The sequence below is a fragment of the Lissotriton helveticus genome, chromosome 7, assembly GCF_964261635.1.
Source record: "Lissotriton helveticus chromosome 7, aLisHel1.1, whole genome shotgun sequence".
Classification (NCBI taxonomy): Eukaryota; Metazoa; Chordata; class Amphibia; order Caudata; family Salamandridae; genus Lissotriton; species Lissotriton helveticus.
This window is the reverse complement of record NC_136068.1, coordinates 9,209,588-9,233,410: the sequence shown is the minus strand read 5'-3', so window position 1 is coordinate 9,233,410 and position 23,823 is coordinate 9,209,588. Positions and strand designations below refer to the sequence as shown.

The 23,823-nt window shown below is 38.7% G+C and overlaps 1 protein-coding gene across 4 annotated transcripts in view; it reads right to left on the bottom strand.

Moving 5' to 3' along the window:
• The window catches only part of LOC144766566 (uncharacterized), an 844,102-nt gene that overhangs the window by 387,360 nt on the left and 432,919 nt on the right, over window positions 1-23,823 (bottom strand). The gene's annotated exons all lie outside the window — the stretch shown is intronic.

Here is a 23,823-nt window from a genome sequence, read left to right as displayed (position 1 = left end):
TGCACCACTTTCTGCCAACACATCTTACAATGCACTTTGATAACAAATACATAACTTAGACTTATCTTTTGAAATTAGCATTTAGGTACTGCTTTTATATTACTGTAAGTCATGCGTTTCACTCACATTTGTACTTACACACCACCTTTCAAAGTAATATCACTCACTTACTTCCATACACAGCCTTGTTACACTACATCAACTATAACTCACCCCTTCTCCATGCACTATCTACACCCTTGGAATATTATCTAAGTTATAGGTGGTGAATTGTGAATTTATTTCAGTAATTTAAACACTTAAGAGATGAGAATTTATATTTTTAGCCAGAATACAGTGCATGGTAGAGAGGGATTTTACAGAACGCCAGTGAATTGAGGGGTTGTGAGCAGGTGTTCCTCCTTTCTAAAGGTATATTCTGGTCAAAAGAGTAATTACTTCCTTAAATATAACACAATAATCCAGGTTGATTTGAGTGAGAATAGTTCTTATTATTTACCACATTATTATGTCCATTTCACTCATTTTTTAATTTTTCGCAAAGTAAATTGTTAGGGAAAGTGAACAGCCGACCCATGTTTTGCCCTATGTGGCAGATAGAGCCTGGACTTTCTCAAGGCTAGTCATTACATTCCAACATCAAGGTATCAGCGATTAGTCTGTGCTTTTTCAAGATACTTTGGGAAAATTAAAAACGAGTGAAATGGACATAATAATGTGGTAAATGAAAAGAACTAGTCTCACTCCAATCAACCTGGATTTTATAGTATATTATAAAAGATAGCGTTCCCGAAATGTATAAATGCAGATTGTTTAAAATATAAATTACTTGTGTTTTTATGCACTCATATTAGTTTTTCACAACTACATTTCTTTTCATATACTTGCTCAAATGTCTATCCTCTCTGTATCATGGTAATCCATTGTTTCTAATCATGAATCTTCATTTTCAGAAATATCATCTGAAATACCCACAAATTGTCATTCGAAACCATAACATTTATTGCATAAGAATAATTGCTACTTTCATACTACAAGATTAAGCCCAAATTAGCAGGGCATGGTGAAGGCGTAAGTTATAGTTACCTTTTTGCCATGCACGGTTTGCTGCATGTGGGGCTTAGCTGCACGGCCTGGGTGGAGGCCCTACAGCCAAACTCCCTCCATGCACGGCTGAAGGCAACTATAACTCATGCCCTTGTCATGAACTGCTTATTGCCTCTCATATTACAACACTCATAACATTGCCTATTACATCATTGAATATATCTCTGTAACACTTGATGTAAAATTATTGATGAGACAAATGTGCATCGCAGGGGCGCAAGTTATTGTTGCCTTAGGGCATGAGTTAAAGGTACTTGAGATAACTATAACTGCTGAATTTCAATGGTTGTGTGTGTAAAATGTGAACCGAACCATAACTGTTTAAAATTAAATTCAGAGAAGACGGAAGTCATGACCTTCGGCGCCCTTTCTCCTGGGTGATCTGCCATCTGGTGGCCCAATGAAACGGGCTCCCCCCCAGAACCTGTTGTCAAGGTCAGAAACCTCAGAGTAATGTTTGATGATAAACTGTTATTCCATCATCATGTAAATAACGTGGTATCCTCCTCCTTTTACATCCTAAAAAAAATTAAGAAGCTAATGCCTTACCTCCCTGCTTCCGCAGGAAAAACCCTCATTACCACTCTCATCTTCTCTAAGATGGATTACTGCAATGCCCTCCTTCTCAATGCTCAAGAGAAGGTCCTGAACAAACTCCAGTCTGATCAGAATGCGGCGGCCAGAGTCCTGCTCGGCATCCCTAAACACAACTCCACCACCACGGCCATACGACATCTTCATTGGCTGCGTGTCAGAAGCCGGATTAAATTTAAGGCGCTTTGCATTGCTTACAAAGCCATCCACAACTCAGGTCCTCGGTTCCTCAAGAACGCCTTTCTTATTTATGCCCCCACTAGATCCCTTCGCTCTTCCACTGCCTGTCGCCTACCAGTCCCACATACAAAGAATTCCTCTTGGGGAGACAGACGCTTTCTAGTTGCCACCGCCAGACTCTGGAATACCCTTCCTCTCTTTATCAAAACCAGTCCCACCCTCATAATCTTTCGGAAACAACTGAAAACCTGGCTCTTTAATCAATGATTCCTCTCTAGCGCTTCCTTTTCTGGAATTACAGTCCTATGCGCCGAGACACCCTAGGGTAGTTGGGCGCAATACAAATTACCTAAACATAACCATAAATATAATGACCCTGTAACCTTTGTTTTTTTAAGTGAGTTTCTAAAGTGTATTAAATCCTATTTCTGAAAAATAACGTTCCAGTAACCTGTGTTTCTATGAAGATCTCATGTTTTTATGATGGTATCCTGGCAGGATACCATCATGGCCTATGCTTGGTGAGAATCGAGTATCTGCAGTCTCACTAGTAGGAAGAGTAGTTTTCCTGGATGGGTGAAGGAAAACGTTGTTATATTATCCATTTTAGACCAAGACTGTGATTTAATAATCAATTGTTTTTGCATTGGTCATGCCATTTGGAGATATTAATAGTAATGATATACTCAACCCACATGGGCAGCCAGCTCTTTCTCGTTCACCCACATTTGCATATAAGTATGTATTTATGAATGCAATTGGTGTTACACAAATATTGATATACAGAAAGTTTGCTACTAGAATAATGGACCACAGTATATGGGACATTTGAACTATAAAATGCATACATGTGCAACTGGCACACGTGATATATTCAGACTAAAATCTAAACATGAATTGTGCAATGCTAAAATATGAAATATGATTTTGATGTTCATTTAGGTTCTGTACACCAATCTTAGACACCATTATGTGGCACAATTAACTATTTTTACTGCTAAATTGCCATAATTTATAGATGGTCTTATACTGCTCCCCCAATGTAGTCCTATGTTAATTGCACTGGGAATGGCTATGTAAACAATCATGACAGCCCAGACACATACTGTAAAAAGGTGAAAGCCGAAACACACCTGGTAATCCTTTGATCAAAGGGATTGTTTTGTTGGATATATCTATATCTATATCTCTCTCTCTCTCGAGACGGCACTGCTGGCAGTCACAGAGGAGTCCAGGAGAATCTTAGATCGGGGAGGATCGGTGGCAATCATCCTCCTCGATCTGAGCGCGGCATTTGATACCGTGAATCACGGCATCCTTCTGCAGCGCCTCCTGGACACCGGAATATCTGACAAAGCCCTGGAGTGGTTCAGGTCCTACCTGAGTGACAGATCTTTCCAGGTGTTTGAAGGGAATGTCACCTCCTCCAGCAAGCCTCTGAAGTGTGGAGTCCCGCAGGGATCATCGTTAAGCCCGACATTATTTAACGTCTTCATGAGGCCACTGGCTGAGATCGTCCGCCCATTTGGTATTAAGATCGTTACCTATGCGGACGATACCCAGCTGGTGGTCTCCTTGGCACAGGCAGGCGGACCCTCAGCCAATGTAGATCTCGTTGGCTGCATGGAGATGGTCAAGAGCTGGATGACCAAGTCTTGTCTCAAACTTAACGGAGACAAGACTGAGCTCATGCTCCTGGGTCATACCGTACCATCTACCATAGACACTCTCTGGCCTCCCAGCTTGGGCCCTGCCCCTATTCCCAAAGACGCCATCAAGAGTTTGGGTGTCTGGCTTGACAGATCCCTGTCGTTCGATCAACAGGCAACAAAACTTTCTGCCATTTGCTTCGGCATCCTGAGAGTTATCAGGAAGATCCTGCCTCTTCTCCCCTTTGAAGCAAGAAAGACCATGGTTCTGGGCCTAATTCAGTCGCGACTGGACTACGGAAATGCCTTGTATCTCGGAGCCCCTGACTTCACCCTGTGCAAACTGCAATTAATACAGAATTGCGCAGCTAGAACACTCTTACAACTCCCCCGCAGATCATCAGCAAAACCCGGACTGAGGACACTGCACTGGCTCCCTATAAAGGAAAGAGTAAACTTCAAAGCACTCTGTATTGCCCACCAGACCTTCTGGTCTACAGGACCGGCAATCAATATCCCTCTCATTACACCCTACCTCCCCACAAGACAGTTGCGCTCCACCTCTGCAAATCTAGCCATTGTGCCGCCAATAAAGAAATCAAGGTCAGGAGGCTGCTCCTTCTCCTACAATGTAGCTAAGAGGTGGAACGCTCTGCCCCAGCATCTCAGATCTAATTCCAATATTCTCTCCTTTCGTAAACACCTGAAAACGCTCCTATTTACTACTTAATGATGGAGCTGAACCTGCCTCCTCTAACCCAAACCTCAGACGGTATGCTTAGCGCTTGGACGCCTCAGGGCAGCTATGTGCGCTCTACAAATCGGAATTCATTCATTCATTCATTCATTCTCTCTCTCTCTCTATATATATATATATATATACATATATATATATTCACTGAAAAAACCATAGGTTTCACACCAGTTATAGTTAGGAATTAGCATTTAAAAAACCTATTAAATTCACTGAAAAAACCATAGGTTTCACACCAGTTATAGTTAGCTGGAAATTTTACTCGCATAAAACCATTGAAATTCCCACGTTATAGTTAGTTGGACTCACTATAACTTGCGCGTGTAATGCACTGCTGATGATGTCAAATATTACATCACTCATGACATGGTCAGTGACATCACTCATGACATCACTGATGACGCCATCCTTGTGACAGAGTGACAGACCTCCTTTCACTGTAATGTAACCCTTGAACACATATTCAAAAATAGAAACTAAAATTTTCAAAAAAATAGAGATACCCATAACAGTTACAAAAACTAATTCAGTAATTCCACCATCTATATACATATCCAATCATTCACCAACAGTTCTATGTAGTCATTCATACATATACTCACTCATCATATGTAGTGATACACCTATACATCCTGTTACACACCGACAGTCATCCAAAAGTTACTCACACACATACTCACACATGCAAATAAACTATTGAACATCCATTTATTTGCATATAGAGCTATACACACACTACCACCTTACTTCTATGGAAATGTACACATATTTATTCTCTTAAACAATCACTTATAGAAACACATACTTATTTAAACAGGAACTCTTACAATCTCTTACTCTCACATATATTCACTTATATACATCAATATTCACATATACTAGATTAAAACATATGTAGTTACTGACAAAGACACTAGTGTGACAGTCATTCACTCACTAACATACACATATACACACTCATCCACCCATACAGTCCTGCACATATGCTGTCTTCAAAACACATACAAACAGAGAGTCAGTCACTCATGCATCTATGTGCTACGTAATACCCCACCAAACCATATAGACACTCATACTGATATTAAAAAAAATCTCATAACCCATATACATACACATGTAGCTACTCACCAACCCATGCAGCCACTTATACACAAAGTGAAACACTAATACATATATTTAAATATTTAAACATTACTCACTAATATTTATTTTTCAGAAAGACACACATTCACTGGATGGTGTCATCAGTGATGTCATGAGTGATGTCACTGACCATGTCATGAGTGATGTAATATGTGACGTCATCAGCAGTGCATTACACGCACAAGTTATAGTGAGTCCAACTAACTATAACGTGGGAATTTCAATGGTTTTATGCGAGTAAAATTTCCAGCTAACTATAACTGGTGTGAAACCTATGGTTTTTTCAGTGAATTTAATAGGTTTTTTAAATGCTAATTCCTAACTATAACTGGTGTGAAACATATGGTTTTTTCAGTGAATTTCATAGGTTTTTTAAGTGCTAATTCCTAACTATAACTGGTGTGAAACCTATGGTTTTTTCAGTGAATTTCAAAGGTTTTTTAATAGCAAATCTCTATAGGTATAGGTATGAAAAGTAATATTTTTTATAACGAATTTTATATTCTATAATTATGTAATAGTATTTTTTTTATGTTTATTTTTTTGCCCTGGAGCGCTCCCGGGGTGCGTACCAATGCGCTCACCGGTAAGCGCAGAACTGCCGTGCCCCATTGCGCGTACCGGTGAGCGTCCCGTTAGCGCTATTGCCGCGAACGAAAACATCATCATGACGTATCGCGTAGCCTCGTGATGCGTCTTATGACGCACGGCGTAAATGCACCCGGAAGCGCCCGAGCGCATACAATCGTGCTACGTAAATGCCCCCGAGCGCGACCCGACGCGCTTACGCTACGCGCCCCCGGGCGCGACCCGGGGTGCGTAGCGTAAGCGCGTCAGGTCATGTGACCTGAAAATAACACTTTCATTGGTTCAGAACACTTTTGGTTTCCAAATGATGAAAGCCCGGGTCATGTGACTTGAAAATAACACTTTTCATTGGTTCAGAACAGTTTTGTTTTCCAGATAATGAAAGCCCCCACTTTTTTTCCTCATTCTCACTTTGTTATTTGAGTGAGGAAGACCTGCTTGTATTGTTACAGAAATGGCTACAGTAGCAGCAGCTGGAGCATCTGCACCACCACCACCACAAGGACCACCACAACATTACATTGGTGGTCAAGAAGAAGAGGAGGAGGAGGAGAAGGAGGAGGAGAGAAGGCAGTTCCTGCCTGAAGACAATCCCCATACAAACCAAGGGAGCATTTTATATGGGAGTTTTTTAAAATCCCAAGGGGTGCAAAAAAAGTGAACGCAGCAAAGGTGACCTGTCTCATCTGTGGTGCTGTGCTATTCAGGGGGAACCCTGCAAAAAAATATTCCTTTGGGAATCATACAATGATTCGGCATATGCAACGTTTGCATCCCAATAACTATTCTGCGGCAGAGGTGAGAGAACTCAATCATCTGCCAGAACCTCAACAACCAAAGAACCCACTCCATCGGGTCCAGAGGCAAGTCAGATGATTTCAAATATACAACCAAAGTTTGGGGGATACAAAATTGTTTGTGTACATTGTGGCAAAACAATAACTTATGGTGAGCAAAGCATTACACTCATCAACCTTGCTGGTGATAACCACAAATGCCCGAAGAAACCTTGATTTTTTCCTGATTTTTTTTTTGCTCCAGTTGAGCCGTTTACAATTCCCTGTTTTTTGTTTCTCCCCATAAAAAATACAAAAAAAATATAAAACTGTTCAGAAAAGCCAAAAAAAGTAAAAAATGTTCAAAAAAACAAAAAAAATAAAACAACAAAAAGAATTAAAAAACAGTTCTTTTTAGAACTACCTCCAATTTATAAAAAAAAGCTAAATTTTTAAAAAACTCTGTCATTCTTTTTTCACCAGGGTACGCTCCCCGGTACGCGTACCGGGGTGCGCACCCCAAAAAAATAAATAAATAAAGGAGTGAGCATGAGGGAAGGACACAGAGAGAGTGATGTTAAGAGAAAGAGAGCTAGAGGGAGCAACACAGAGGGACTGTTTATTACATAGTAAAACAGAGAGAAGGTGTAATAGGGTATAAGGGAGAAAAGGAAAAGGAATAAGGGAGCGAAAGAAGGGAAGAGAGAGGAAGAAGACTAAAGTAGAGGTACTGGAAGAATGTGAGTGGGTATTGAAAGTAAAAGGAAGGACAGTAAAGGATGAGGAAAGAGTGGTAGTGACGGAACCGGAATAAATGAACAACGGTGAGGGAGGGTGAGAAAAGAGGAGTGAGTGTAAGTAAAGAGGGGTGAAAGAGGGTGGATAAAACTGAATTAGGGTAGGACATGGGGAGTGACAGAGAGAAAGGACAGAGAGATTAAAGGAAAGAGTGACTGAAAGGGTCTGAGTGAAGCAGCAAAGAAAGGTAAGTAAGGGAGTGTGGGTGAGTTATAGGGAGTGAGCATGATGAAAGAGTAGTGACAGAGTGAGGGGACAGACACAGCGATGGTAAGAGAGACAGAGTAAGGGAACGGAAGTGAGGAACTGTTAGGACAGACGGACTGAGAGAACGAGTGAGAGTAGTGAAGTAAATGAGTAAGGGAATGAGTGAGGGAGTAAAGGAAGGGAAGAGAGGGTAAGGGAAGTAAAGCAGGGAGACTGAAAGAAGTTGAATGTGGTAGGACAGTAGGGAAAGAGGAGTAAACATGGAGGATAAGAATAAGTGAGGGAAGCATAGTAAGGAAAGAGGAGTGAGGTAGGGTGAAAGAATAGTAATGAGGTTAAAGCAAAGGGTGATGACAAATTACATTTTTTTAGTCATACTTACCATATAATTAATGTAAATGTAATTACATGTTTTAACTACACTTTGTATCTGTGAAAGAGAGAAAAAAATAGGTTATAATTAGTAAAATATATATTTTAAAATAGAAGAGACAAGTCAAGAGGTTAAAAATCATAAAAGTGTACTAAGAAATAAAGTAAGAGTGAAAGACACAGAAAGGGAAATAAAGTAATGTAGAAGGACAAAAAGAGGGAAAAAGAAATAGAAGGAGAGCAAATTACTAAGAGTAAGGCAGATACGTTTAGTGACAAAGAAGAAGAGAAGAAGAGAGAAATGAACTGAAGGTAAGAAAGATACTAACAGAATGTGACTTAGCAAAACTAAATCAGGAAACAGGAGTAAGTAAAAAGGAAATAACTGAGAGAGAAAGGAGTCTGATTGAGGATGTATTTACAAGAATGAGGAATGGAAGATGACTGAAAGTGAGTGAAGGGGAGTCACAGAGTGAAGGGATGAAGAGAGAGAGGATAATATAGAATGATTGAGGGAAAAGGAGTGAGGAAGTTAGTAGACAGAGGGACTAAGGGAAGGACTGAGTGAAGTGGAATACAAAGAGTGAGGAAAGGAAAATGAGTAAGGGAGCAAAAGAAGGAAAGAGAGGGTAAAAGAAGTAAAGCAATGGAACAGAGAGAATGTGATTTGGTGATGAAAGTAAAGAGAAGGACACTGAATAATAGGAAATGAGAAGTAGTAATGGAACCGGAGTAAAAAAAAGGAGATGAAGAACTGTGAGAGAGGAGCAGTGAATTTGTTTTAAGAGAAATGATAGAAGGTAGATAAACATAAGTGAGCATAAGACAAGGAGAGTCGGGGACTGAAGACATAGAGGTAGTGAAGGAAAAACAAAGAGAAGAGGACAAAAGAAAAGAGCATAGAAAGATAAGTCAGGGAGAGTGGGTGAGTTATAGTGACAGACTACGACAAAAGAGCTGAATCAGTAAAGAGGAATTACTAAAACAGGAAAGAAGGAAAACACGGAAAAGGGAAATAAAACAGAGAGACTGAAAGTTGGAAAGTGATGCAAGGGAGAGAGGGGATACTGACAGTTGAAATGGGAATAAGGGGTTGTGAAAGAAGTGGAGTAAAGGAACGGGGTGAAACAGAGTGAGAGAAAGACATTATAAGTGAGTAAAGAGAGCTGAAAGAGGGTGGGAAAAGGAAAGTGAGTGTGAGACAATGGGAATACAATTTAAATTACACAATACAAACTATAGAATAACTTGTACAACATGTTACATAGTTTATTTTTGCTGTTCTCAGAATATATTGAATTTCACTTAAAACAGTGAGTTCAAACCTACTCATCATATGACAGCGGGAAAAAAAACACAATCTAAAAGATTGTGTTTTAAATAAACCCATATAAACTTAAAAATCACAAATGTACAGTAATCTTTGATTCACTTACCTTTCCTTTAGGCCAAATAGTACATAATGAAGGTCCTTTTCGTTGGAAAGTACTCTGCTGTTCACTAAATAATCCATGTAATCGACCTTCTAGAAGAAAAGCTCCAAGAATATCTGAAATATGTTTCAATGTTTTCATATACTCCTTTTTTTCAGTCATGACTCTTTGCTCATTCCTTCACTTTTCCTTAAGGCCAAATAGTGTCAGATGTATCAGTATATTTTCAAATTACTTAAAACTAACTCTGAAATTACCGTTTTCCCGACGTTCTGAAAGAAAGGCTCATACAACATTTTCACAATATTTAAATATTCATAATTCCATCTCTGGCTCACTCATGTTCAACATTTCGTATGATACTAATATCACTTACTATGAGATCCACTTACAGTACCTATATGACAACTCAATTTTTTATATTATCTTGATCAATTTTACTCAGAATATAATTTTAAACAATAAACTAACTTTTATTAACTGTTCCCGTCTTCATAGGCCAATTACCTTTACTTAAATTTTGGTTCTAAAAACACTAGGTATGAGTTTTTTAAGTCAAAAGGCAAACGTTGTTTAAAAGTCAAATGAGTATCATTACACAACTTCTACCCTTTTTGACATTTTAAATAGCATATGTAATGCCCTGATGTTGTCGATGGACCGTCATGATAAATAATAGCTGCAGTTGCAAAGGTTCTTCCTGAAATTGATAACTGAGAAGCCACAAAATTTTTAATAGAAGTTGTCAATTTCGTTCCATCAGGTCTACATCGTTGGAACATTAAAATGACATACTGACCAGAAATAATGTGGACAGCATTGCAGACTTACATTGGGTACATACCATATTGTGATCAGCTGCTTTAACAAAATTTTTGAAAGACACTGATTTGCAGTCTGGTAAAGTCAAATATATAAATCTTTCAGTGTCTATTCTAGTACTACTTGATAAACTACAATTGTCACAGTCATGCTGCCATTGATAAGAAAGGCCAAATAGATTTTCTACATCTACACCTTCATCTTCTAATACACCAAACATATACATTAAAAATTCCTGACAATCCTGCTGAATATTCTGTGAAAATTGATTTTGACCAGAACATATGTCTAAAAGATTTCAAATTTCAGAAACACTTTATATTTTTGCTCTATCACTGTTACATTTCTCAAACACAGAATTCAATAAACAACAGAATGTCTGATCTCGATTTTCAACAATCTGTTCTTGTAGATTTTAATGAAAGAAAACAATATTAACCACTACATTAGCATAGCAGTTGACACCAGAACTGTTTTCAAATTGAAATCCAAAAACATCTTCAACAGAATCCTTTTTCTTTCTGCTTACAATTACCGTTTCATCTACTTTTTGTCTTTTTGCTAGTACCTCACTGCAATTATTCTCATTTCTTCTTTTTCGGCCTAACACACGTTTTTCAAACAGAGGATATTGAGGCAAATGTGGAGCATACTCTCTTCTTAACCTATTGTATTCTTTAACACAATCTAGATCTGCACAAATCTCATCACACTCAACCAAGTACAATCCTGATAAAGTTCTGACTCGTGATAATGCCACATATGCCATACCCTCTTTAAACACAGAACTTCCAATGTTCACCAAAGCACTATCTACACTTAAACCTTGAGATTTATGAATTGTCACCGCATATGCCAAACAAACAGGAAACTGTTTTCGGCGAACATATAAGTCTTTTACAAGCAAAAATCTAGCAGAACAACGACTGATTTGTTGTACTTCCTCAATGCCATCAAACTTAATTTTTAAAAATTCAATTCCATCTCTATTTCTGTAATTCACAAAATCAACAACATGACCCATTGCTCCATTTACCAGACCTCTTTCAACATTTAAATTCCTTCTCAAAATAATACGACAATTTAAACACACATTCAGAGTCTTTTCAAAACCAGCAGTTTTAGATATACTCTTCTCTAATGAATCCAATTTTGATTTCAAATTTTCAGACAAAATAATTGTTGCTCCCATATGGTCTATTTTATCTATAGCTTCCAGTTTCACAATCTCTTCATTTTCTAACTTTAACATTTTGTTGTTGAAGATGGAACATTCTTTCAAAGTTGGCATCAAACATATCCCAGATTTGTTGTCAGTAATTTTCTTAAAAATATTCTCTGGAAGAATGTTTTCATCTGGATACAAGTTTGAAATTAACTGTGCATGTAAAGCTTCCTTCCCATGCTCACTTAGTTTTCCAATTCTTACATCTTGTAGAATATTTTTATAATCTTCATCCTTTGCCTGTCGCATATTTTGAAGCATTTCTGCATATTTGAAGTTTAACCATATGTTAACGTTTCCAATGCTTCCTAGGCACTTCCTGGTATCTTCATGCGTGAGCATTTTAAACACAGGTTGTCCTTTCACTGGAGTCAACTGCAGTGGATCTCCAAAAACAATAATGTGTTTTCCTCCGAATAAGACATCATATTCTGTTCTAAGAATTTCTTGCATTCTCAAATGCACAAAAGCAAGCATTAGATTTGAGACCATGCTTACTTCATCAATGATAAGAAGTTTCATTTTCTTTAGGATTATCCAAACTTCAGAACACGCATCTCCAGATAACTTGTGGTATTGCAATTTATTATCATGCTCAACTGGTAGCATCAGTAAACGATGTAAAGTAATCCCTTTAATGTTATGTGTTGCCAGCCCAGTTGGAGCGGTTACAACACAAGACAGCGGTGATTCAGTCCTTTTCTGCAAATAAGTTGCAATTGCTTTAATCAGAAAACTTTTTCCAGTTCCCGCTTCTCCACTCACGTACAGTCGGACAGGCTTAAATGATGTACATGAGCACTCTTTTTTCTCATGACTGAATCCATGTTCAATCTGTTCTGTGACTTCATCATATATCTGTTTCTGCTCAATGTTTAGTTGTTTCACCAAATCTTCTAAGTTAATTACATCCTCTTCAGCTTGTTCCATAGCTCTTTCCACCTCATCCATGGCAGTGGCAGCCTCATTTTGAATAATTGGTCCTCCTAGTGGATCCTGACTCAATGAAGTAGAACTCTGACTGTCTTGAGAACTGTCTCTAGCAATCTCTGCAGCAATTGTGGCTTCTTGCTCTATTTCTTCGTTCAACATTTGCAGATAATTTGGAAAAACAGGATATTCTATGGTATCCTTGGTTGCATTAAAAGAATCTTAGTAACAGAGAAAATCTCCAAGTAGTTCCTCTTCTGTACGCCATGGTTTAAAGAGTTGCAAAAGAGCCAAATATTAAAATTCCCTTTTGTCTGGATTTTCGCAACTCAATTTTCGATGATAAATCAAATGACCTTTTCTCTGTTTCACTAGACATCCTTCACATCCAATGACAGCATATATTCCATTATTGATATCTTCTCTGATGTTCCTCTTATAAATATAGCTTTGCAGAACTTCATAGAGACAAGCGTTCTCAAGGTGAGGACTTCTATTTGGATAGTATGTATCCAACATGTTTGTCTTCAAAATATCTGTACTGTCTGGTTCTTTCTCCACCAAATACTCTATTTCTTGTACAGATTTCAAAACTCGGTTTCGTGTTGCAGCAAGACCTAGACTCACCCAAATGATGGTTCTAGATTTGGCATATAGACTTGCTTATGAGAATCGATCAGAACATTCATATGCTCCAATTTCTCAATGTGACAACATATTCAGACTGTAACTGTATAATTTCTTGCTATGACTCTTTTTATGTGAAATGTCCTCCCACATTTCCTTCAGTTCTGTCTTTTCTTTTTTTGTGATGTAAGACGTCACACATCGAGCCACAGTAATAGAGTTGTCAGCAACAAATTGAATATCCATGTTAGCATTCCACATGGACAAAATCACTGGGTTGTAGTTGTTGATGTACTTGGACTCTTCGTTTCTTTTTAAATTATATGTATTTTTGGGTGATTTCCTCGTCACAGTATGTCGTAGAGAAGACATCAAATTATTTATTCTTCCTTTAGAAATCACTGGTCATGGAAAGCCGAAACGACATTTTGTGTAGAACTTTTCCTTGTTTTTGAATTTTCAACGAGAATACTTCCCACAACGATGGGATTGAAAGCGTAAAACGTGTTGCCTTAAACTGTTTTCCTCGGTAGTTTTCGGAACAGCACATGTTAAATACTCTTCAATGAAACTCATCACTGTTTCATCCGAATCTGTTCCAAATTTGGGTGCATCTTTAATCCAAACAACATATGTATGTGAGGAGCACCTCACGCTTGATACTCCTTTCTCCAAAAGAAATCCAAAACCTCTCCAAGGAGAGGATTTTTTTTGTTGGTAATAAAAGACATCATAGCTTCAAATCTATGATTAAAATATCTGCTTACATTCACTGGATCCAAAGAACACAGTTCTATAGGTGTTTTGAATTCTATATTTTGTATATTTGCATTTGCCTCGCGTATAAATTGAAGTAAGTCGTCCCATGCATACTCGGCACAGCTAAGAGTGAGAAACCATGTAGGTGTTCCTAAGTTTCTTAGCATACATTTCAATTCCCCATGACGATGGTACCAATACTCGTTTGTACCACACTGACATGCCATGAGATTGATTAGATGAGATTCCAAAATATTATCTTGCAGATTGACTTTCTCCATAAAATCCCTCGCCGAAACATTTTGCAGATGTGCTCCACTTTCCAGTATATGATTTACTGCATAAGAAAGCCCAGACAAGTCACTTTCATACAGTAGATGAAACAAATATGGAATGCATTGACGAAACCTTGGATCTTCAGCATATAATCTTAAAGTCCGGTATTCAGATGCAGGAATTTGAATTGGTTGATCGTCATATCATCCACCTCGACCTGTTGGAAATAGCTGTGGAAAAGAACAAGCTTCCAAACTGTCTTCCCATACACTAATGGGACTTCCTTTTGCTGCTTTCATTTGAAACAATTCAATTGCATTCCCCATTACTTCTTTGGAATGCAAAGGATGAACAGTATAATGTTCATATATTCCTTCACTTCTAGACACATCAACTTTTTAAATTTGGCCAGCTGAACAATCACTGTCTTCTTCTGCAGCTATTTCCTCTGCTCCAACACATACATGTTTGTAGTACTCATTGTTTTTGACCAAATACAACGTTGCCTTTTTGACTTTCCTAACATCCACTAAATCTTGCCAGATTTTCTTACTATTTGTCGGAACCCCATTAACTAGAATAACTAAAGATTCCTCTTCCACTTTTCCTACACCAATTGTATCAATATGTGTCTTGAAATCTAGAGGCAAATAAACAACTCTTCCCTTTAATCCTCTCTGTAAATCTGAAGGAGGCACTTTCCCTATCTTAGGCTCCATGCGAACCCTAGCCTGAAAAGGATGGACACATTGAATCAAAATAGATTCATATGTATTTAAAGCCATCAATTCAACAGGAATGTCTACCAACTCAAGATTATTATGAACAGCTCTAGCAGGCATTCTGTTTTCATTTAATTTATTATGACAATATTTACAAATACACTGATCAGAACTCAAATCAAAAGAATTCTCCACCAACAAATAAGTTACAAAATTCTTCCATTCACTATTATTTTCCATTTCACTTTTTGCATATGAATCAACTAACCTAGTCTGAATCTTATAATGAGTCCGTCGACAACACACACAAGTAAAATTAGGCCTTTCACTTGATTTCACCTTAAACTTGGTAATTTCCTGGTCAAACTTTTCTGTACGTGAAATCTGTACATTGTCTTTCACATTACCTTGTATTACTGTGTCAATTTCTACACTGTCCTCTTTTTCACAAAAATAACGAATCTCAATTTCTTCACAAATCTTCTTCACATCTAATTCAGTTCCATGCAAAAGAGCACTATTTAACTGTTTAAGCTTAAGTGCTGGACTTTTTGCATAATACAACCTTCTCACTAATTTCCTCATTTTGTTATGATGCACTGCTAACATCCTAAAATGATGAAAAACACTCTGACATACTTTTCTTGAAAGACAAGCCAGTGAATGACCATGCAAACCTGTGTTTTCTCTCACTCTGCAAGGATCTAAGTCTTGCAACATCTTCATTTTCTGTTTTAGACTTTTCTTACTAGTCAAGTCAAGTCAAAGTTTTTATTTGGTTTGGTACTCCACTGAGGACCACAAATAATATATATAAAATGCAATTCTTACAGTTTTTAAAAGTTCTCATGTTAATACAAAGATAAAAAAGGTTTTAAAAATGTATAAAGTTTATAACAAACTAGTTCATTAGGGGGAGTTTTGCATGCGATCATCAGTTCCTTGACGGTGGTGATATGGCATCTAAGATATATAGGAGACAGATGTTTTGCTCTCGCCGCTACTACTTTTAGATTGGGGCATATAAACAGTAGATGCTCTAAGTCCTGCTCCCCGCCGTTACATAGGCTACATATTGGTGACTCATTTAGATGCCATTTTGATGTTAAAGTTTGGGTGGGTAGAATGCCCAACCGGAGCAGGATAATTACTCTCCTAGCGCCGTGAGTGAGATTAAAATCTATATAGTTCTGGGTTTTCTTAAATACCATTGATTCGGCAAAGTTTTTATATAAAATTAGTTTGGTGCAATGCGACAAGTCAAAGCTTAGTCTTGGGGTATAGCATTTTAAGAAGAGTTTCAATTGAGGTGGTGTCCAAGTCAGCAACAGATCAGTACTAATGTTCGCCAGTTTGAAGGCAAAAGACATGTTTTTATAAAATACGTGCTTCGTAGAGTCATTATCAAAAGTCTCTGTTTTAAGCAGGTAGCGAAGTGTACCATCCTTTGCATGAAGCAGGTTGTATGCCCACCTAATGATGTTTGCGATACCTCGAGAATAAGAGCTCGTGAGCAATAGTTGAAGGCGGAGTGCTTGTACTGAGATGGACTGCGCTACTTTTAGCATTTTCCTCAATATTTTTCCTTCTTTTAGGTCCAGGAATGTCCACTGCTTTACAGGCATGTATTCCAGGGCATACGATAAAACTGCAGGGATCTTCACACTATAGACTTTAAGCAGGGAGGAGAAATGTCTATTTCCCGAGGCAGCATATAACCTTAGCAGTGCTCCTGCGTGCACCTCTGATTTTCTCAACAAGTTTAAGAACTGACGGTTGTTTTTTAGGGACTAAGTGAAGATCTTACCCAGATAGGTATACTCCTCAACTTCTTCGATTTTTTCGTCACCAAGTCTCCAACAAAATGTACTGCTTTTTTTCTTGCCTGAGAAAGAGACTATTTTTGTTTTGGCTAAATTAGGTATTAGAAAATGTTCCTTAGTATAGTTATACAGGGCATCCAGATTGTTTTGTAGACCAAAGGGGGTTTGGTCCATCACTATAATATCGTCCGCGTAAAGTAGGGTGTGAACTTTTTTGGGCAGCGACCTTTGGTGGAAAGTTTAGTTCTTGCTGTAGATGCTGAGGCAAAGCACTGAGATATAAGGAGAACAACAACGGGGCAAGGAGGCACCCTTGCTTAAGTCCGTTGGGGGTTGGGATCGGGTTAGTGAGGCCCTTTTCCCTCCCCATTTGTACTTGGCACCAGGTGTCTGTATGCAGTGCAACTATAATTCGTAACAACTGCTCAGGGATTCCTAATTTCTTCAGTTTTTTCCATAGGATCACTCTATCCACTCGGTCGAACGCTGTGGTAAAGTCAATGAATGCTGCATACACAGGCTGGGATTTAACTACCACATATTTATACTATATGTACGTAAGAAATTACGAAGCACATCGATTGAATCCTGTCGCACACTACAAATACTACTACACTTCCAAGTGTACACTGGACCCTTAGTACGTCTCCCTAAAACTTCACCAGCTAACACCTCTTCTGCATCTCTAGACACAAGTTTCTCTTTTTCAATCGGCCAACCATCTTTCACCTCATATGCTCGACCACTGGTGTCAACTGCATGCACCAAATCATTCTCCTGGAAGTAACTCTCCTCATTAAAAAATGTCTCACAACTTGAACTATGCATCCATTCTCCAGAAAAAACGTTACAAAAATTAGTTCGATTAATTACTCTTTTGCATCAACTGTTTGAACCGAAAACATCAATTGTCTTGTTAAGTGTCCTAATTCTATTAATTACTAAAATAAATATTTTTTTCTTAACTTCAAAAGCTTTATCAACAATCTTCTCTACATTTTTCTTTTTCTTGTAAAAAGCAGCTCTCTGTTTACCTTTCTTAACGTTTTTTAACAAATTTAAAACTACCCTATTGCGAAACATTCGTTTACGAATGTCCCTAAATTGATTTTGCCTTCTATTCCTATACATACTATTGTCTCTTGCTGCAGTAGTAACATTTTTGGGGGGCCTCTCCTTCCTCTTCAAATTTGCTCTCTCCTTCTGTAAATTCACATGTACATTATCATTTTTTTTTGATCTACATATGTTCCTAAAAAAAGACTTAGTTGTCTTACCAGGAACTTTTTTCGCATTTTTTGAAGTATTTGTTATAGGAGACTGCTTTAATTCCGTTGCTGTTTTTGGTTTTTTCCGCTTAGCATCTTTCCTTCTCCTCTGCCTTGAGGGCATATTTCCTTACTATTGAAATCTTGATTTCAATCTGTGGTAAACAAAAAAAAAACACATTATAGACCACTATTACCAAACAACAAAGCAATGACAATAAGTAAACAATATAAACACTATAATGCTTATACATATGACCTTATCTCTGTTTTTTAAATGTTATTCTAAAAAAATATTTCGGACACATGAATTGGTTTTACATTATTGACAAGGATTAAATAGTATCTGCATGATTAAAAAAATATATAACACATTTCACAATCATATCACCTGTGTTTCCTCAGATTAGTAAGCAGATTGTGCACATGAGGTGAGGCCTGTCCTGGGGAGCATAGGTGGTGAGGCCGGTTCTAAGGGCCTCATTTATGAAAAGTGACGCATCGCTGCGTGAAAACAGCGATGCGTCACTTTTCACTGTGCTCTCCCTGCGACATGATTGATGCGTCATATTTATAATATGACGCATCATGTCGCAAGGAGTTACAGATACGTCAGTATTTCTGACGTATCTGTAGGCGCAAAAGTGACGCATTGCTGGAGTGTGTCACAAAAGTGACGCAACTCCAGCAATGCTTCCTTTCACATGGGGAAAGCCCCATGTGAAAGGGCTTGCGTCATTCTTACGCCTGCTGTGAGGCAGGCGCAAGATTTTGACGCAACAGCATCCTAAAAGTGACGCAGTGAAATCTCATAGATTTCACTGCATCACTATTACAAGGCTTTTTGCGGGTGAACGCCCCCTCTGCATACATTATACCTGACGCAGGTATAATGTAGCGCAGGGGTTCACAAAGTGATGCATCTGCTTAGATGCGTCACTTTGTAAATAGTGCGCATCATGAGGCATGTTTTACGCCGCCGATGGGTCACAAAAAGTGACGCATCGGGTGCGCAAAACTCACGCAAGGCCTCATAAATGAGGCCCCAGGAGTGCACTGGACTGGACTTCATGAAGCCTATCCCCCACTGCACTCTTAGACACAGCCCTCACCTCCTTTGCACCCCTGGACAGACCTCTCTTGCACTGCACTCTTCAACACAGGCATCACCTCCTCTGCACCCCTAGACAATCCTCACCTCATCTGCAACCCTAAATAGACCTCAACTCATCTGCACCCCTAGACAGGCCTCAGTTCATCTACATCCCTGGACACGCCTAATCTCGTCTGCACTCTGTTACCATCAATTATACCCAATATATTGAGGCCTGTCCAAGGGGCACAGACTAGATAAGGCTTGTCTAAGGGTCAGAGGAGGTGAGTCCTCTCCATTGCACTCATGGACACAGGCCTCAACTCCTTTGCACCCCTGGACATGCCTCACCTCATCTGCACAATCTACTTCCTAATTTGAGGAAACACAGGTGACATCATTGGGAAAGGTTCAAATATATTTCTTAATCATGCAGACACTATTTATTCCTCCTCAAAAATATAAAACCCATTTATTTGCCCCAAAATCGTTTTTTAAATAACATTTTATAAGCAGACCGCACGGCCTATATACAAGCATTCAATTTCACTACTGAAACCTTACTATTTCACAAAATACAATTCCTCTATCTTGCAAATGTTGATACCAAGCATTATCAAAAACACGACACAAACAAACAGCAAAGAAGCTCAATGTGCTTCCTAATCTAAGGTAACACAGGTAACATGATTGTGAAAGGTTCAATATACTTATTTAATCATGCAGACACTATTTATTCCTTCTCAAAAATCTAAAAGTCATGGATTTGCCCTAAAATTGTTTTTTAAATAACATTTTAGAAACAGAGCACAGGTCCTATGTACAAGCATTCAATTTCACTACTGAAACCTTACTATTTCACAAAATACAAATCCTCTATCTTGCAAATGTTGATACCAAGCATTATCAAAAAGCATGACACAAACCAACAGCAAAGAAACTCAATGTGCTTCCTAATCTGAAGTCTCTATCTATATTAAATGAATCATAACTCACCTTTACAAATGCTTTGGGAGATTGAGAACAGTGTCAGATACACACACCAATATTTCTTTAGCAGAGCAAAAGGTATGGACTCCAGACACTGCAACCATGAATGGCACAGAAAACCTCGAATTCTACACACATATCCCTCATGTTAACCAATTAAAACTCTTCCCTCTCTATTTTCAAACCAACACCCTTCCCCCCCTCAGCCCTTTCTACCTGTTACCATAGCAACTTCCTCCTCACTGAGCTCTCAGGTTTAAAAGTTTATTCTACAATGTTGCAAATGAACTCAGCAAGGATGTTTGACCTCTCAATACACCAGCTTATCAGGTGCAATGTTTCTTTCAATGATTTTTTCTTAACCCTTCAAATTACTTCTTTCACAGAACCATGCACCCTAACTTTCAGTTTTCAACTATCTGAATCCACCAAGCTTTGCTTGTGATTCAAAAGCACTGAAACTCCATAGTTTTTTTTCAAACTCCTACTGTTTCAACTGCCATTTTATTCCTACACTTCATCTGACTGCACCAGAACCTTCTCTCACCATGTATTCTGTCTGGATTATTGGACATTGCTCATCCACTGGGCTCAAAGGTATGCAGCTCTCAGAAATTTCACAACCTTGATTTACCAAATGTGCACATCAAGTGGATTGGCCAAAGAGGATTAAGATGTCATCAATTGATACCATTGGTGAAAACCTTTCACCATCTTCCACACCCTGACCTTATAATTTTGCACTGTGGTGGAAATGACCTAGGCACTTTGACTGGGGTAGGTCTGGAAATGGTTTCAAAGGACACCTTTGGGCAATTGATGACACTTTTTCCACAAACTGCCTTGGTATATTCCAATATATGCCAAAGACAGAAATGGAAGTGGTCCAACAATTTTGTCCACAATTTGAGAAAGCACGGAAACATGTGAATAAATCTGTTTTTGCTTACATGAGAGACTATGGAATGGGTTCAATATACAACAATAACTTGCGTTCAACATGCAAGATATCTACAGAGGAGATGGTGTGCACTTCTCAGATGAGGGGAATAGAATATTCCTCCTGAATTTAAGACTGTGCATCGGAACCTACTTGTAGGTACCTAAATCAGCCACAGAACCCAAAAGCTCTTTCCAGGGCTACCCTACCTCTGATCACTCAAAATGATTACTTTACTCTAACTTTTTTCACTGTTTTTCACCAAAGTACGCTCCCCGGTACGCTTCCCGGTGCACGTACCAGGCGCCCCCGCGAAAATTAAAAAATATATTATTTTTTTTGGTCTATATGGGCCTCCTAAGACCCCCTCAGAAAACCTAGGGAGTCAGGGGGTGTCTACCGTGCCCCCTTTTACCCATTCCCAACGTTGTTTGTCCTCCATCTTGTGTATCAATTCTTCCGAAACACAAGATGGAGGACTTCCGTAGCGCTACCGGTAGGCGTACCGGGGCGCTCACCGGTAAGCGCTCCCAAACATTTTTTAAAGTTAATTTACATAAAAACCTCTGTAGAGATGTTCACCAAATATAGAATAGGCCATACTACATACCAGTCCCTACTATTTTCCCAAATTTGGTGGAATTCCATTGAGCCATTTGGCCTGTAGCCCTGTGTAAATATCCTGAGGTAAATTACATGACAAAAACACATATGAAGTGTTAGAATTTACAACCAATTAAAATGTTACTTTCATTTTCTACTATAATTTCCTGACATTTGATTGGTTACGTACATGAATATAAATGAAAAAAGAGGGAAACACAGCCATTTTGACTACAACTACCTGAGGTACATCTTGAAAGGATTTTCGCATTTGTTCTTCTTCACCTTTCTGTAAAGTAAGTTGTTAATTTGTAAGGGGCACTTTAAGTTAATTTGTAAAAACGTTTTCTGATAGTTATTTACTGTCCCTCTGTTATAGTTATAGATTGAGATTGGCTTCTCTGTTATATTTATGGATTGAGTTAGGCTTCTCTGGTATAATTATGAATTTACTTAGGCTTCATCACATGCATTTTTTTATATTTATACTTCCTACCTGATACCATACACTGCCCATAGATAAATTGAGTATTAAAAAATCAGAACTACCTGTCTGAACTTAAACCCAACAGTGCCCTAACTCTACTGATATAGTTATTTCTTATGCAATTTACGGCAAGAAAATGGAAGGAGAACAAGAAAACATCAATGTTTTTTTCGAAATTACAAATGAGGAGCTTCTTCAAGAAGATTTTGTTGACGAGGATTTTATGGATGAGTCTTTGGACCAACAATTTATTGACTGTTTACAAGATATTGAATCATGCAATTTTGAGGAGATTCCAGATCATCTAATGCTGGAAGTTTTATTAAACTATGAAAATTCTAACCAATACATTTTTATTTAATATTGTTTGAGACATTATTCATTTTTATATGTAATTCATGAAGTACTACCAAATGATTATATTTATATTATAATATAAAGTGAAACTTACAGTATACTGTGCAATTTTAAAACATCATAAGGGAGAAGGGTAGACTACCCATGATCCCCTAGGTCTTCTCAAGGAGTGCTTAAAGGATCTGTTTCTGCTTTCCTGACAGACTATGGTATGGATTCCATATACAACAATAACGTCTGAAACAACATATCTACAGAAAAAAAGGTGTACATTGAATTTAAGATTCTGCATTGGTACCTACATGTTGGTACTTAAATCACCCACACAACACAACAACTCTATTCAGAGCTACCCTATATCTAAGTACTTTAAATCATTATTTTACTGTTTCACTGGGTTTTCCCCATGGTACGCTCCCCGGTACGCTACCCGGTGCGCGTACCCGGCGTTCCGCCCGCGAAAATTGAATTTTTTTTTTGCCCCGCGGGGCCCTTTTATGGCCCCCACATCAAACCTAGGGGGTCAGGGGGGGTCTACCCTACCCCCTTTTAGTCATTTCCCCCTTTGTTTTTTTTGATCCTACCGAGACACAAGATGGCGGCCACTCTGGACTGTTTGGAATGTTGACAGACACCCGAGAGCCAATCAGCTTTCCGCTCGCGAACTCGCGTAGAGCGCTGGTACGCGCCCCGGTGCGCGTACCGGGGCGCGCTTCTTGATATATATATTTTTTTGAACCTAAATTACTCAAAATCCACTGGAGCACATATCTTGAGACATAGCAACGGCACATCGGGCTACAAGTCCCTACAATTTAGTGGAGATCCATTCAGCCGTTCGGGCTAAAAGTGACTCCAACCCCCCTATGGAAATTAACATGGGGAAAACATGTTTTGGGACCCCCCTTTTATCTCGGCCCCCGCTTGACGAATCCCCCCCCCAAACTTTCAGGGAAGGAGCAGAGCGGAGCGGGCCATCTTCTTTGAGAAATCCGTGATGATTCGTCCACCGGCGCCAAAGTTATTCCCAATAGAATGTTGCGGATTGTGGTACTGAAAATTCTGAACACGTGTCATAAACATCGTCGAATCATGACGATTTTTGGTATCAATAGACCGAGAATGACGAGTATACTATATACGAGTATTTTCGTCACGTTTGAGTGGCGAGATCACCATTAAATCAAGAATTCCGTCCTGAACCCTCAGGTTCCATTTTGTGCATAGCAGCCATTTTGTGGTTGCCCTCACATAGGCCGATGACTAAGGCCAAAACGAGTCTTAAGGACACGTACACCTT